We start from the raw sequence: 12,223 nt of genomic DNA on the forward strand, positions 1-12,223 counted from the left end.
GCAATAGTCAACAACTAAAGGAAGCAATAATAATCATGAAAATATAAATTGCATTAAAGAACTCAAAATTAACAATAATGTTCATAAAACTAAAAGTAGTAAAAATGAGAGATTAACAAGAGAAACTGAGAGAATCAAGGCAATGAAACATGCAATTATAAATGAAACTACACTAGAACAAGAATTAAAACCTAAATCTAAAGGAGAAATTACTAAATCTATCCTAATTCTAGAGAGAAGAAGAGCTTCCCTCTCTAGAAAATGACCTAAAACATTATTCTAAACTACTCTAATTGCTCTCCCCCTTCATCCTTCTGTAATTTGGCTTGAAATATCCAGAAATGAGTTGGATTTGGGCTTGAGAAGGTCTAGAAATCGTCATCCACGTGTTGTCTTAAGGGAATCACGTGCCGTCAATCGTGCATACGCATGATGCATGCGTACGCGCATCATGGCAAATTCTCAAAGCGCGTACGCATGACCATGAAGTGCTCCAAACTTCATTTTTTCATGAATTTTCCACTTTTGTATGTTTTTCCTTCACTTCTTCAATCAATCCTTACCTTGTAAGCCTGAAATCACTCAACAAACACATCAAGGCATCGAATGGAATTAAAGTGAATTAAATTTAGCAATTTAAGAGCCTAAAAAGCATGTTTTTACTCTTAAGCACAATTTAGGAAGAAATCACGAAATCATGCTATTCCAGTGAATAAGTACAAGATAAGTTGATAAAATCCACTCATTTCAATAAAAAATAAACCATAAAATTATGGTTTATCAACCTTCGCACACTTAAACAATAGCATGTCCTCATGCTAAACATCAAGAAAGACAAGAAAGGGGTATCAACATTTATTCGATGTAAACTATCTGTATGCAATTTATCTACATTCATGCAACTACTCTAAATAACACTATCTATTTATCTACATGTATTTACTTAGTCAAAGTAAATCAATTTTCAAGAAAGCATTTATGCACAATCAAAGTCTAAAGCAATTATAACCAAATTAAATCCACAATTGAATTGAGTCATATACAAGAATGTACAAACTTGCAAGATAAGAGATCATCGTAGGTGGAAACATAGAATTGAGCAATCGAACCCCTCACCGGATATGTGTATACACTCTAGTCGCTCAAGTGTTTAGGGTCGATCCACTCAATTTTTCCCTAATCATGCTTTCTAAGGCTTGTTCTTCATCTAACAATCGACAAATATTTAATGTACACATACAAGTATCATGAGACTTTTTAAGGTTGTAACGGGGCTAAGGATAAAGGTAAGGATATATATGGCTAAGTGAGTTAGGATTTGAATCTTTGATTAACCTAAGCTCTCACCTAATATATATAACAACCTATGCAATTCATATTGAGCTTAGCTACCCAAAATCTCACATTTACACATAGTCATGCATTCTTTTCAATCACAACACATATGCATTGTTATTATTACTCTACTTTGGGATATTTTGTCCCCTTTATTCTTTTTTTTACAACAATAACATAATATATACAAAAGGTGAATGCATATGGTTTACATAATTAATACATGAGTATGTACCCAAATTTTCAAGATTTTTCAATAGAAATGCAACACACTTTTATCAACCCATTTTTTCCATCTTTTTTCACACTTAGATGACACACACACACTCACTATTCTAAGCTAGTCAAAGATTCAAATTAGGGATATTTATTATTTTTCGCTTACGGTTAGTGATGTGCTAACATAAAGAACAAAAGAGGATTAAAAAGGCTCAAAGTGGGCTAATAAAGGTAGATGAAATGGTAGGCTATATGGGGTAAGTGAGCTAATTGAAATGAAGGCCTCAATCACATAAATGCATATATACATCAAACAATGGACATAAAGAATCAAACAAATCAAAGATTGCAACCATAGAAAGAGAATACACACAATAATTAAAAGAGTGGTTATATGATGCAACCACACAATTAGGCTTAAAAATCATAAGGATGTGTGTTCTTAGCTCAAAAGTCATGTTCCACAATGTGTAATTTAAGCAAGTCTTAATAAAAAATCTCAACTCAATTCAATTGGAATATCAATGCCCTATATAAAAAGAAGTTTTCTTGGAAATTTCATTAAATTAACTAAGCTTATTCTATATATAATGTGATTGGATGCAAACCATCAAAAATCTTAAGTTTATTTCCTAATTTCAGTCAAACCAAATCATCAAGTGTATAGAAAATTCAACTAAGTTCAATTATGCGCATTGTCCAATCACCACTAATCAACTACAACTAAACCATGTATTTACACTAGACAACATAAAATAAGGTAAAAAGTATGTAAAACTAAAATAGAAATCTAGAGTACGTACAAACTAAAGGTATAAAGTGCAATAACTAAAAAGTGTTCAAAATAACATAGTATATACAAAAGTCCAAAAGCATACTAAAAATTAAAATAAAAGTGTTTGGAGTAGAACATTTCACCCAAAATAAACATCGCCAATCAGTCGGACGACTTCCCCACACTTAAGAATTAGCACCGTCCACGATGCTCCAGAAGTCAGGTGGAGTGGAAGGAGTCCTCGTCGCTATCCTAAGCTGGTGCGTCCTGTTCCTTCTCCTCGCTCCCTACTGTGCTTAGAGGGGGTATCCGGCTCCTCTATCGCTGAATCCCACGTCGGAAGCTGCCTCCTGATGTTTTGATAGCATCGTTCGGAGTGGCGTTCCAAACGTGCTACGTCCTCAACCAACCGGTGGATCAGACGATAGAGTGGTTGTGATGCTGATGATGGTCCAGGTGTTGAAGGTGCTGAGGGTGCTGCTGAAGAGGTGGCTGCCTCTGTGGTAGTGGTCGTCCTACGACCTCGGCGTCTAGTGGATGACCGCAACCAATTACTATGCGGGATGATCCTCTTGCTACTGACAACTGTCGGCCTCTCATCTGCATCCTCCCAAACTACATCAACTTGCAGACCCAACTGTGTAATCAGGCATGGGAATTCTAGGTTGCCTATGTGATGTGTCCGAGCCATATACCTTCTGAGGAGCCTTGGAAGGTACAGCTGCTTTCCTTCCAAGACATACCAGATAAGCACATCCATATCTGAAGTGATCTCTGTCTCATGAGTGCTAGGGATCACATAGTTTGTTAGGATTTGATGCCAAAGCCTAGCCTCAACTGTGAGATATCTGATTGCTCTGCCCTTCGGACTCGGCTTCGACCGCCCATAGATCCAAGGGCTATTGGGGTGGACGACTATAACTCTTAACACTGCATCCCAATCAAAAGTCATCATCTATATGTCCTCTTCTGCCTTTTGAAAAGCATGTTTCTCGGCCACTTTAGGCCAAAAATGGAGGACCTCTTCGATTGCCTCCTCTGTAATCAATATCTGCTTGCCTTGAAGAACTGCATCTAGGGTCGCTCTGTAAAAATTGTAGTAGAATTCGCAGACCCAAAATGCATTCACTCCTACTAGGTCCCGATCCAGGAATGTCCAACCCCACTGCTCGATCTGATGCTCAGTGTATTTTTGCAGCTCTGGAGGTATCTGAAGCTTCTTCTCAATATGGAGGCTTCGCTTCTCAAAAAAATGCAGGAACCTCAGCTCTGAGTAGAGGTTTGTGAACTTAGACGGGTCAGAGGAGGATGTGTTTTGATTGGCTTTGTCCCTCTCACTGAGCTGTCTCTCTAATAATGAATCTTCCGTTATTTCAGCAGTCCGTGAGGATCTTTTCCTCTTACTCGGGCCAGTGGCCTTACTCTTTCTCTTCCTGTCAGTCATCTTGAAAAGGATAAAAGGAAACGGGGATACGAAAAGTGATATAAGGCATATAAATCAGAAATATAAGCAAGCAGCATAACAAAAATAGAGGCGAATACACAATTATGAGTGAAGTAGAAGGAAGGAATAAAATTGATTGGAAGAATAAGTGAAATGACAAAGCAACTCTAGCAGAAAGCTCATTCCAATCAATTAGAATCCATCAAAGCAAATTAGCTTGCCTGTTTGACAAAAAAAGAGTAAAGGACACATTGTTGCTATACACGAAGAAAAAGAAAAAGAGTTAGTTGAAAAAGAAAAGAAAAGTCAAGGGTTATGTGCATAAGAAGTATGATCCTTAATTCTAAAAAGTTTCAAGAGTTTCAAAACAAGCAGGCTCACATTCACTTCACGACAATGCAATATGCTAAAACAAGTGATGTAAATGTATGTGTGTAGCACATAATCAAATGAAAAATGGTCACAGTCACTTGGCATAATTTTAAGCATTTTGGTGTTTAAAAAGATAAAGTATTGATTAACAAAGCAGTTGAGGAAATTTCAAACACCAAATTGCAAGTAAGCATTAAATTCACAAGTTTGAAATAGGAATTGAAAAATTCATGCTCTATGTGACTTAAAGCAGTTTAAGCATGGTGAAAATGGATCAATCTAGTCACATAGGTTAAGAATCCTCAACCTTGTGAATTCCTACAAAAGAGGCTCTAATTCTCAAAAGAATCCAAGTTTTGGTTAATTTGAAAGTCAATTTAAGCCATTCAATGCATATGAGTAAATCACAATTGAAAACAAGCAAAGAATTCAAAGATATGACTAAAATTTGCAATAAATCTTCCTTAGGGCATCTTTTTCAAATCCGTTTGGTAAACAAGGTTCTATTAACACAGAAATTTGTCAAATAAAGCCTTGTTGCACCAAATCAAACAATGCAGCTTAATGAAACAAAATAACAGAAATCTCAGCTTTTAGCAATAAAATACTGAATCTATTAGCTGGATAATCAATTAATTGATCTCAGCAACATTTCAAAGCAAAATTAATGGAATACCAAACTCAATTAAACGAATGTACCAAAGATAAATAGTGAAAACATATTCAAACAATTTTCGGCAGCATTTCAGCAGCAAACTAGCACATTTACCAAATTTACTCAATCAAATGAATGTCCATATAAATGTAACAACAAATAAACACCATTCACATATCTATTCATATGAATCAAACATAATTGAGTGAGCAGCACATATACAGTCACAACTAAAAAATGGATTAATACAGACAGATTTACAGACAGATTTAGTCTTTATTACAGACGGATTTTTGGTTACCGACGGATTTTGTCCCTCTGTAAAAGCCTCGTCAGAAATTATTTACCGAAAGATTTTTTTCCGTTAAAAAATTACCGACGGATTTTTCCTCTGTAAATTTTCTATCCATTTCCCTAAGATGACGAACTTTCCGACGGATTTTTTGTCTGTAATTACAGACGGATTTTCTGACGGATTTTACGTCTGTAATTTGAATCTTGGAAACCATCTTACATTCTAATTACAGACAGAAAATCCGTCGGTAAGGTAAAAGAAATTTTTTTTAGATTTTTCTATTACAAAAATAAACCTGTTTTCATATAAAATAAATATATACAATTTTTTTTATCTATTTTGTATTCGAATATTTATAATATTTCAAAAAATAAACAAATTCATCGTATTATCAAACTAAAAGAAAAGTACTATAAACAAGCAAGTTAATATAATTCAAAACATAAACAAAGTGTATTAATACATCAACTATAATAGTAAGTAACAACCATACATCAAAGTGTGTTGATACATCAACTATAATTCATCACAAACAAATATTTAATTAAAAGAGCATGTAGTCAAATCTTATGGAATAAGAAATCTCTTAGCGTGTATATTTGCCAAGTCAAGCCAAGCTAAACAAATTGCTAGATGTTTTTAGTGCCGACATGTAATTAGAGTAAGATATAGTGCATGAATATCCTACTTGCTAATTAGCTTACAGTTACATGCATTCAACTAAATCAATTAAACAAGAATATCCTACTTTTTTGAAGCTGAAAAATGAAGCTTTAAGGGAGAATGTGGCTAGTTTGCAGCAAAACTTGGCCGAGAACCTTAGATCCTCCTTCCTTGGCTCCTTTCTCAGCTTGTCCTTCTTCCCCCAATTTTGGGATGTTACAAACACATTTCAAACATCCAAACTGAAATAACAGAGTAAGATATAATGCATGAGCGATTTTATTTAAATCATAATATATAATTTCTTTTTTATTACCAAATTAAATACCGACAAAAAAAAGGTAAAGACTAAAGAACTAATAAATATGCATGGGAAGTACACCCCTTTTTTTATGTTTCTGGTACGTTATCCATGTGAAGTTGGTAAAGAGAAGCTAAGTGCAATTTAGGTTTCTTTATTTAAGTACAACATAATTTCATCATCCTTTTCATATCAAATCCATAGATTGTTATTGAATTCCTACCAAGACAGATAACATTATATGAAAAGAAAGCAAAAATTAGTAAAGATCATCTTACCTTTCCTGGGTCTAGTCTAGGTTGAAAGCCAATCTCCACCACCTTTTCTACTCTCTGTGTATGTGGCCGTAATCCACAGATAAGCCTAAGAAGCAAGAAGTTGAACAAACAACACAATTAAAATATGAACCACACAAAACCCAATTCAGGGAACCACAAGGATTTTAAAAAATGGAAGTACTCATGAAATGCATCATCCTGGTGTCTAGTCATCAAAATAAAAGTTCAGGCACATTAAGAAACTGTTGTGATTTAAAGAGAATGCATATTTGATACTTACTATTTCCATACGGGTGGAAGCTTCTTGGTCTTCTTGTAGTAACGTGCAAGGCGGTGGATCCTGCTCTCTACCAAAATCAACCTGAATTTGGAGTCCTTGTCCTTCCTATTCCTCTCCAAGTGCTTCCTGATTGAGTCAGCCTTCTTGATCAAGTGAAAAGGGAACTACACTTTTTTTGCTGCAAAAATTTTAAAGTACTGCATGCCAGTATAAGTATACAACAAAGAAAAAGACATGAAAAAAAATTTTCAATTAAGTCTACAACACTTGCGACAACTTTGCAAAATAGAAAAATTATTAAACATTTTCAGCAAATAACATAACACGAGAATGGATAAGGAACATTTCCATTAGTTTTCCATGTACTTTTCCATGTACTTTTACTACTACTACTACTAATTTACTTACCTAAGGTACATGGAACAAGGTAGAGAAGTGCCGGTTGTCCATGACCTTTCATCAAGTATAGCCCAAGATATGTTAGGAAAAGGCCTAAAAAAGGGATCATCAGATTGTATGAGAATAAATTAATAGTATCCATTTTACAATTTATAAACACTATTGAAATGATAATCTTTTATCAAAAAATAATCAGTGTGGCTTATGATGTGATATGATACTGAAAACTATGTTACCAACTCCAATGATATAACCATATATCAAATTTTATATGTAAAGTGAAATTATCCAGCCATGGCATGAACCAGAATTTGATCCATCGCATGATTCCTGTCTTATAAATAATTAACGGCCATCCAATCGCCATAAAGGCAAAAACACAAGCTAAACTTATCTTGACCCTCTTTACTTCATTTGTCCTGAACTTCTTCAAATCAAAGTGCCACATCAACCTGCCAGAGAGCATGGTTATATCAAGATTTAGTATAGATTAAAATTGAGACTGCCCACTGCTCAAGTCAACGAAGAAGTTCTTGAGGAACAAAACAATGATATTATAGGGCATAGTTGATCACATAGAATAAAAATCTCATAATGTACCATACCAGTGAGCTATTTCGAAATATATTATTGCATTTTGCAAAACAGGAGATGAATCAAACTCATCTTTCTAAACAGGGTGCCAAGCAATATCTTCATACAACCTATAACAATGGAGATATTACAGTTTTTAAAGCACAACAAAACAATAAGGAAACTGCTGATAATTTACAAAATCTTCCACTAAAATCATTATTGAGAAACACTACTTACATGTTCGTCTTTGCATGGTGTCTGTCATGCATAAATCGCCATGGCTCATATGGAAAAATTAGTGGCAAAGAAACTAGAGTTCCAACAATGTCCTCAACCAATTTGTTCTTTGAAAATGATTTGTGAGGACAGTCATGGCCTATAACAAAGAAATAGCAAAATGAGAGCATTACAAAGAAGAATTTTTCAAACAGACAATAAGGATTAAGTAAAATATGCATGTTGAACTAACCCCAGTTACTGTAGTCCCTGTCCATGCCCAAGCCAGAGGAAGTAGGTGCCAAGATGCTTTGGAAATCATAAAGAGCCTCAATGCATAGAAGGCAAGGCACTCACCATAGGGCTGCTAATTCCTGATTTGATCAGTATGGAATTCTCGATCTCTTTTAGCTTCATTTTTAGTTTCACAAGCTCTAGTTTCAAGTCTTGATTTTCATTTTAATTAGTATTCAAAACATTATCAAATAAAGTCAAAGAACAAAAGAATATGAATGACCTACCTTTTTATCATTGCAGACTTGGAAGTACTTTGTTATTCCCCTAATTCTCTATTCCACTGAGAAACTGCATCCATTTGTTAACCGTGAAGATCATCATGTTAGCGTGATTAAGGTCTATGTTAGCAACTTGTTCTTTCTAGTTTTGCATCGTGAAGCAAGACACTAACATTATTAATAGTTGGGAATAATTTTCAGGCAATATTATATACAGAAAATGATAGCTCAGATCAAAATTCAAATAAAGCATCTATCCTTATAAGATTATTTAGTTATGGCAAATGAACCAAGCATTGAAAACACAAAATAGTATTTGATTAAGGGAATTAGGGAAACATAGCATTTTTTGTTCAGGGTGGCCACCTTGAATAATAAATGGAAATAACTAATTATTATTACAATTTATTTGTTTATTAACATAAATCATGACATGGAGTTGCGGGGACAAACCTTATGGAAGTTGAATATCAAGTCCAATTCACAGACCTGCAAATGGTGATGCAAGCAATACTGAATTAGAAAGATATGAGAAAATGCTATATTCTGAGGAAGAGAAGAATGGTACATTAGGGTCTGAATGGTATAAACAAACTCAAATTCATTAACCTTGATTTCAAATTTATACCATCCAAAAAGATAGAGAATGAACTATTAAGTGTTGTTTAGTAGTGTTTATCTCTAGAAGCATTTACGAGAGCGAAGAAGCTCTGTTCAAGGTCATGGATGAAATCACCTTCCTTCTTTGACAAGAAGAGCTTGATGCGACGGTAGCTCTCAAACATGGTTCGAACCTCATCTTTGTTCCTCTGCTTGGTGACGACCTCATCTTGTGATAGAGGCGGAGGAGGAGGAGTAGGCGGACGAGCTAGGGTTTGAGGAGATTACAGCGGCGGTGCTAGCGGCGGTGGTGTGGCAGTGGGGATTCCGGGAGAGTGTCGTGCTTTCACTTCTTCAATGGCTGCTCGGCGGACGCCATTGGTTATGGTTAGTGCCGCTGAATGAGCGATCGGTGCTGTAGTTTTATAAAATTGTGAAGGTAGACGAAGGCGACGAAGACAATGGCGGAGAAATGCACATTAGGGTTCGAAAGGGAACGACGTGAGCAACACACATAGAAGAGCCGGGAAGGGGTGTGACGGGGCAATGTAAGTTCAGTGCAATGGAGGTTCGGTGCGGCAGCGGCGAAAGGTGCGACGGCGGTGCAAGGCTGAGAAGCGCCGCCGATAGAGCATTTGGAGGGGAGGGTGTAGAGGCGCAGGGAAGAATATGTGAAATGAGGAGGAGTTAGTAACGCTAAACTTTATTTTAATATTTCCGACGGAAAATTTTAAATTACATACGAAAAATCCGTCTGTAGTAATTTAATAAAATTCAGCGTTCTATCCATTTAATTACAGACAGATTTTCCATCTGTAACCATTTTCCATGAAAAAAATTAATTTTTTCGACGAAATTATCGACGGATTCTTTTTTCCGTCTGTAATTTATGCTAATTCATTTTTTTTGTTTTTCGACAAAAAATCTCTCTGAAATTCTGTCTGTATTTCTGTGGGATAAAATTCGTCGGAAATATCCGTCTGTAATAACTAATTTTCTAGTAGTGATTTTAGTCAAAAAACATCAATGCCATCAGCATACAACAAACAAATTCATACCAAACACATTCAAAACAGCAAAATTTTCAAACGTAAAAATCCACTACAAACTAAGTTCATCCTACCTAACCACCTAAAATCCACTAAAATATGCAGTTCTAACTAACTCTAATTAACCAAATTAACCAACTAACAAAACTAACGAAATGAAATTAAACTGACATAAATTGAAAGTAAACTAACCTAGACCAGAGAAAGATAAGAACAGGGGGAGGGAAAGGACGGCGGGGTTGTAGTCACAACAGTGGTGGCTGGCCAAGAGAGGCAGAAGTAGTAGCAGATGAAGAAGAAAACAGGGGGTCGTGCCCTATTTTGGTTCCTTGAAGACAATGGAGAATGGAGTGGAGATAGGCGAGATATCTAGTGATGTAGTGAGAGTGAGTGGAAGACAAAGTGATGGGGGTAGTTGTGGTGGTCGCTGGCAGAGCCGCGGTAATAGCGGTGGCAGAAGGGATAGAGAGGGAAAATGGAAGAAGAAAGGGGAGAAGGGGAAGAAGAATGGAGGTAGACAGAGGTATTAACAGTGCTGTTGGGGTCGTCGGAGGTGGTTGGTAGTGAATGATGGAGGTTGATAGTGGAACGTTGGAGAAGAGATGGATGTTGGGAAGAAGAAGAGAAAGGTGTGCGAATACACTAGGGCATTCACGTATAAGGGTTGGGATTTTCAAATTGGCACATACGCTTAAGGCATGCATACGCGCGAGGTATGGTGCGAATGGAAATTGTGCATACACACAACGCTCGCACCACACCCTTTTGGTTCTAGAAAGGGGATCGTGCATACGCATGAGCGTGAGTTTTTTTTTAACATGATGTAGTAGGCGGACGAGCTAGGGTTTGAGGAGATTGCGGCGGCAGTGCTAGCGGCGGTGGTGTGGCAGTGGGGATTCCGGGAGAGTGTCATGCTTTCACTTCTTCAATGGCTGCTCGGCGGACGCCATTGGTTATGGTTAGTGCCGCTGAATGAGCAATCGGTGCTGTAGTTTTATAAAATTGCGAAGGTAGACGAAGGCGACGAAGACAGTGGCAGAGAAATGCACATTAGGGTTCAAAAGGGAACGACGCGAGCAACACACATAGAAGAGCCGGGAAGGGGTGTGACGGGGCAATGGAAGTTCAGTGCAATGGAGGTTCGGTGCGGCGGCGGCGAAAGGTGCGACGGCGGTGCAAGGCTGAGAAGCGCCGCCGATAGAGCATTTGGAGGGGAGGGTGTGGAGGCGCAGGGAAGAATATGTGAAATGAGGAGGAGTTAGTAACGCTAAACTTTATTTTAATATTTTCGACGGAAAATTTTAAATTACATACGAAAAATCCGTCTGTAATAATTTAATAAAATGCAGCGTTCTATCCATTTAATTACAGACAGATTTTCCATCTGTAACCATTTTCCATGAAAAAAATTAATTTTTTCGACGAAATTATCGACGGATTCTTTTTTCTGTCTGTAATTTATGCTAATTCATTTTTTTGTTTTCCGACAAAAAATCTCTCTGAAATTCTGTCTGTATTTCCATGGGATAAAATCCGTCGGAAATATCCGTCTGTAATAACTAATTTTCTAGTAGTGAGTTTAGTCAAAAAACATCAATGCCATCAGCATACAACAAACAAATTCATACCAAACACATTCAAAACAGCAAAATTTTCAAACGTAAAAATCCACTACAAACTAAGTTCATCCTACCTAACCACCTAAAATCCACTAAAATATGCAATTCTAACTAACTCTAATTAACCAAATTAACCAACTAACAAAACTAACGAAATGAAATTAAACTGACATAAATTGAAAGTAAACTAACCTAGACCAGAGAAAGATAAGAACAGGGGGAGGGAAAGGACGGCGGGGTTGTAGTCACAACAGTGGTGGCTGGCCAAGAGAGGCGGAAGTAGTAGCAGATGAAGAAGAAAATAGGGGGTCGTGCCCTATTTTGGTTCCTTGAAGACAATGGAGAATGGGGTGGAGATAGGCGAGATATCTAGTGATGTAGTGAGAGTGAGTGGAAGACAAAGTGATGGGGGTAGTTGTGGTGGTCACTGGCAGAGCCGCGGTAATAGCGGTGGCAGAAGGGATAGAGAGGGAAAATAGAAGAAGAAAGGGGAGAAGGAGAAGAAGAATGGAGGTAGACAGAGGTATTAACAGTGCTGTTGGGGTCGCCGGAGGTGGTTGGTAGTGAATGATGGAGGTTGATAGTGGAACGTTGGAGAAGAGATGGATGTTGGGAAGAAGAAGAGAAAGGTG

At 36.9% G+C, this 12,223-nt stretch overlaps 1 long non-coding RNA gene across 6 annotated transcripts; it reads right to left on the minus strand.

The window, feature by feature from the left end:
- Positions 2,246-10,635, minus strand: LOC110268161. Of its 6 annotated transcripts, none has more exons than XR_002356259.1 (10): positions 9,060-9,584; positions 8,777-8,812; positions 8,062-8,393; positions 7,830-7,968; positions 7,622-7,720; positions 7,026-7,468; positions 6,618-6,814; positions 6,338-6,422; positions 5,844-6,000; positions 2,246-3,773 (listed from the first exon to the last, which is right to left on the minus strand). It is a non-coding gene; the product is annotated as an uncharacterized LOC110268161 (long non-coding RNA). The 6 variants fall into 6 exon arrangements; XR_002356256.1 differs by lacking the exon at positions 2,246-3,773 and having other exon boundaries at positions 5,586-6,000; positions 8,062-8,172; positions 8,330-8,393; XR_002356255.1 differs by lacking the exon at positions 2,246-3,773 and having other exon boundaries at positions 5,586-6,000; positions 8,062-8,254; positions 8,330-8,393.

Source organism: Arachis ipaensis, chromosome B10 (genome assembly GCF_000816755.2).
Source record: "Arachis ipaensis cultivar K30076 chromosome B10, Araip1.1, whole genome shotgun sequence".
NCBI classification, from domain to species: domain Eukaryota; kingdom Viridiplantae; phylum Streptophyta; class Magnoliopsida; order Fabales; family Fabaceae; genus Arachis; species Arachis ipaensis.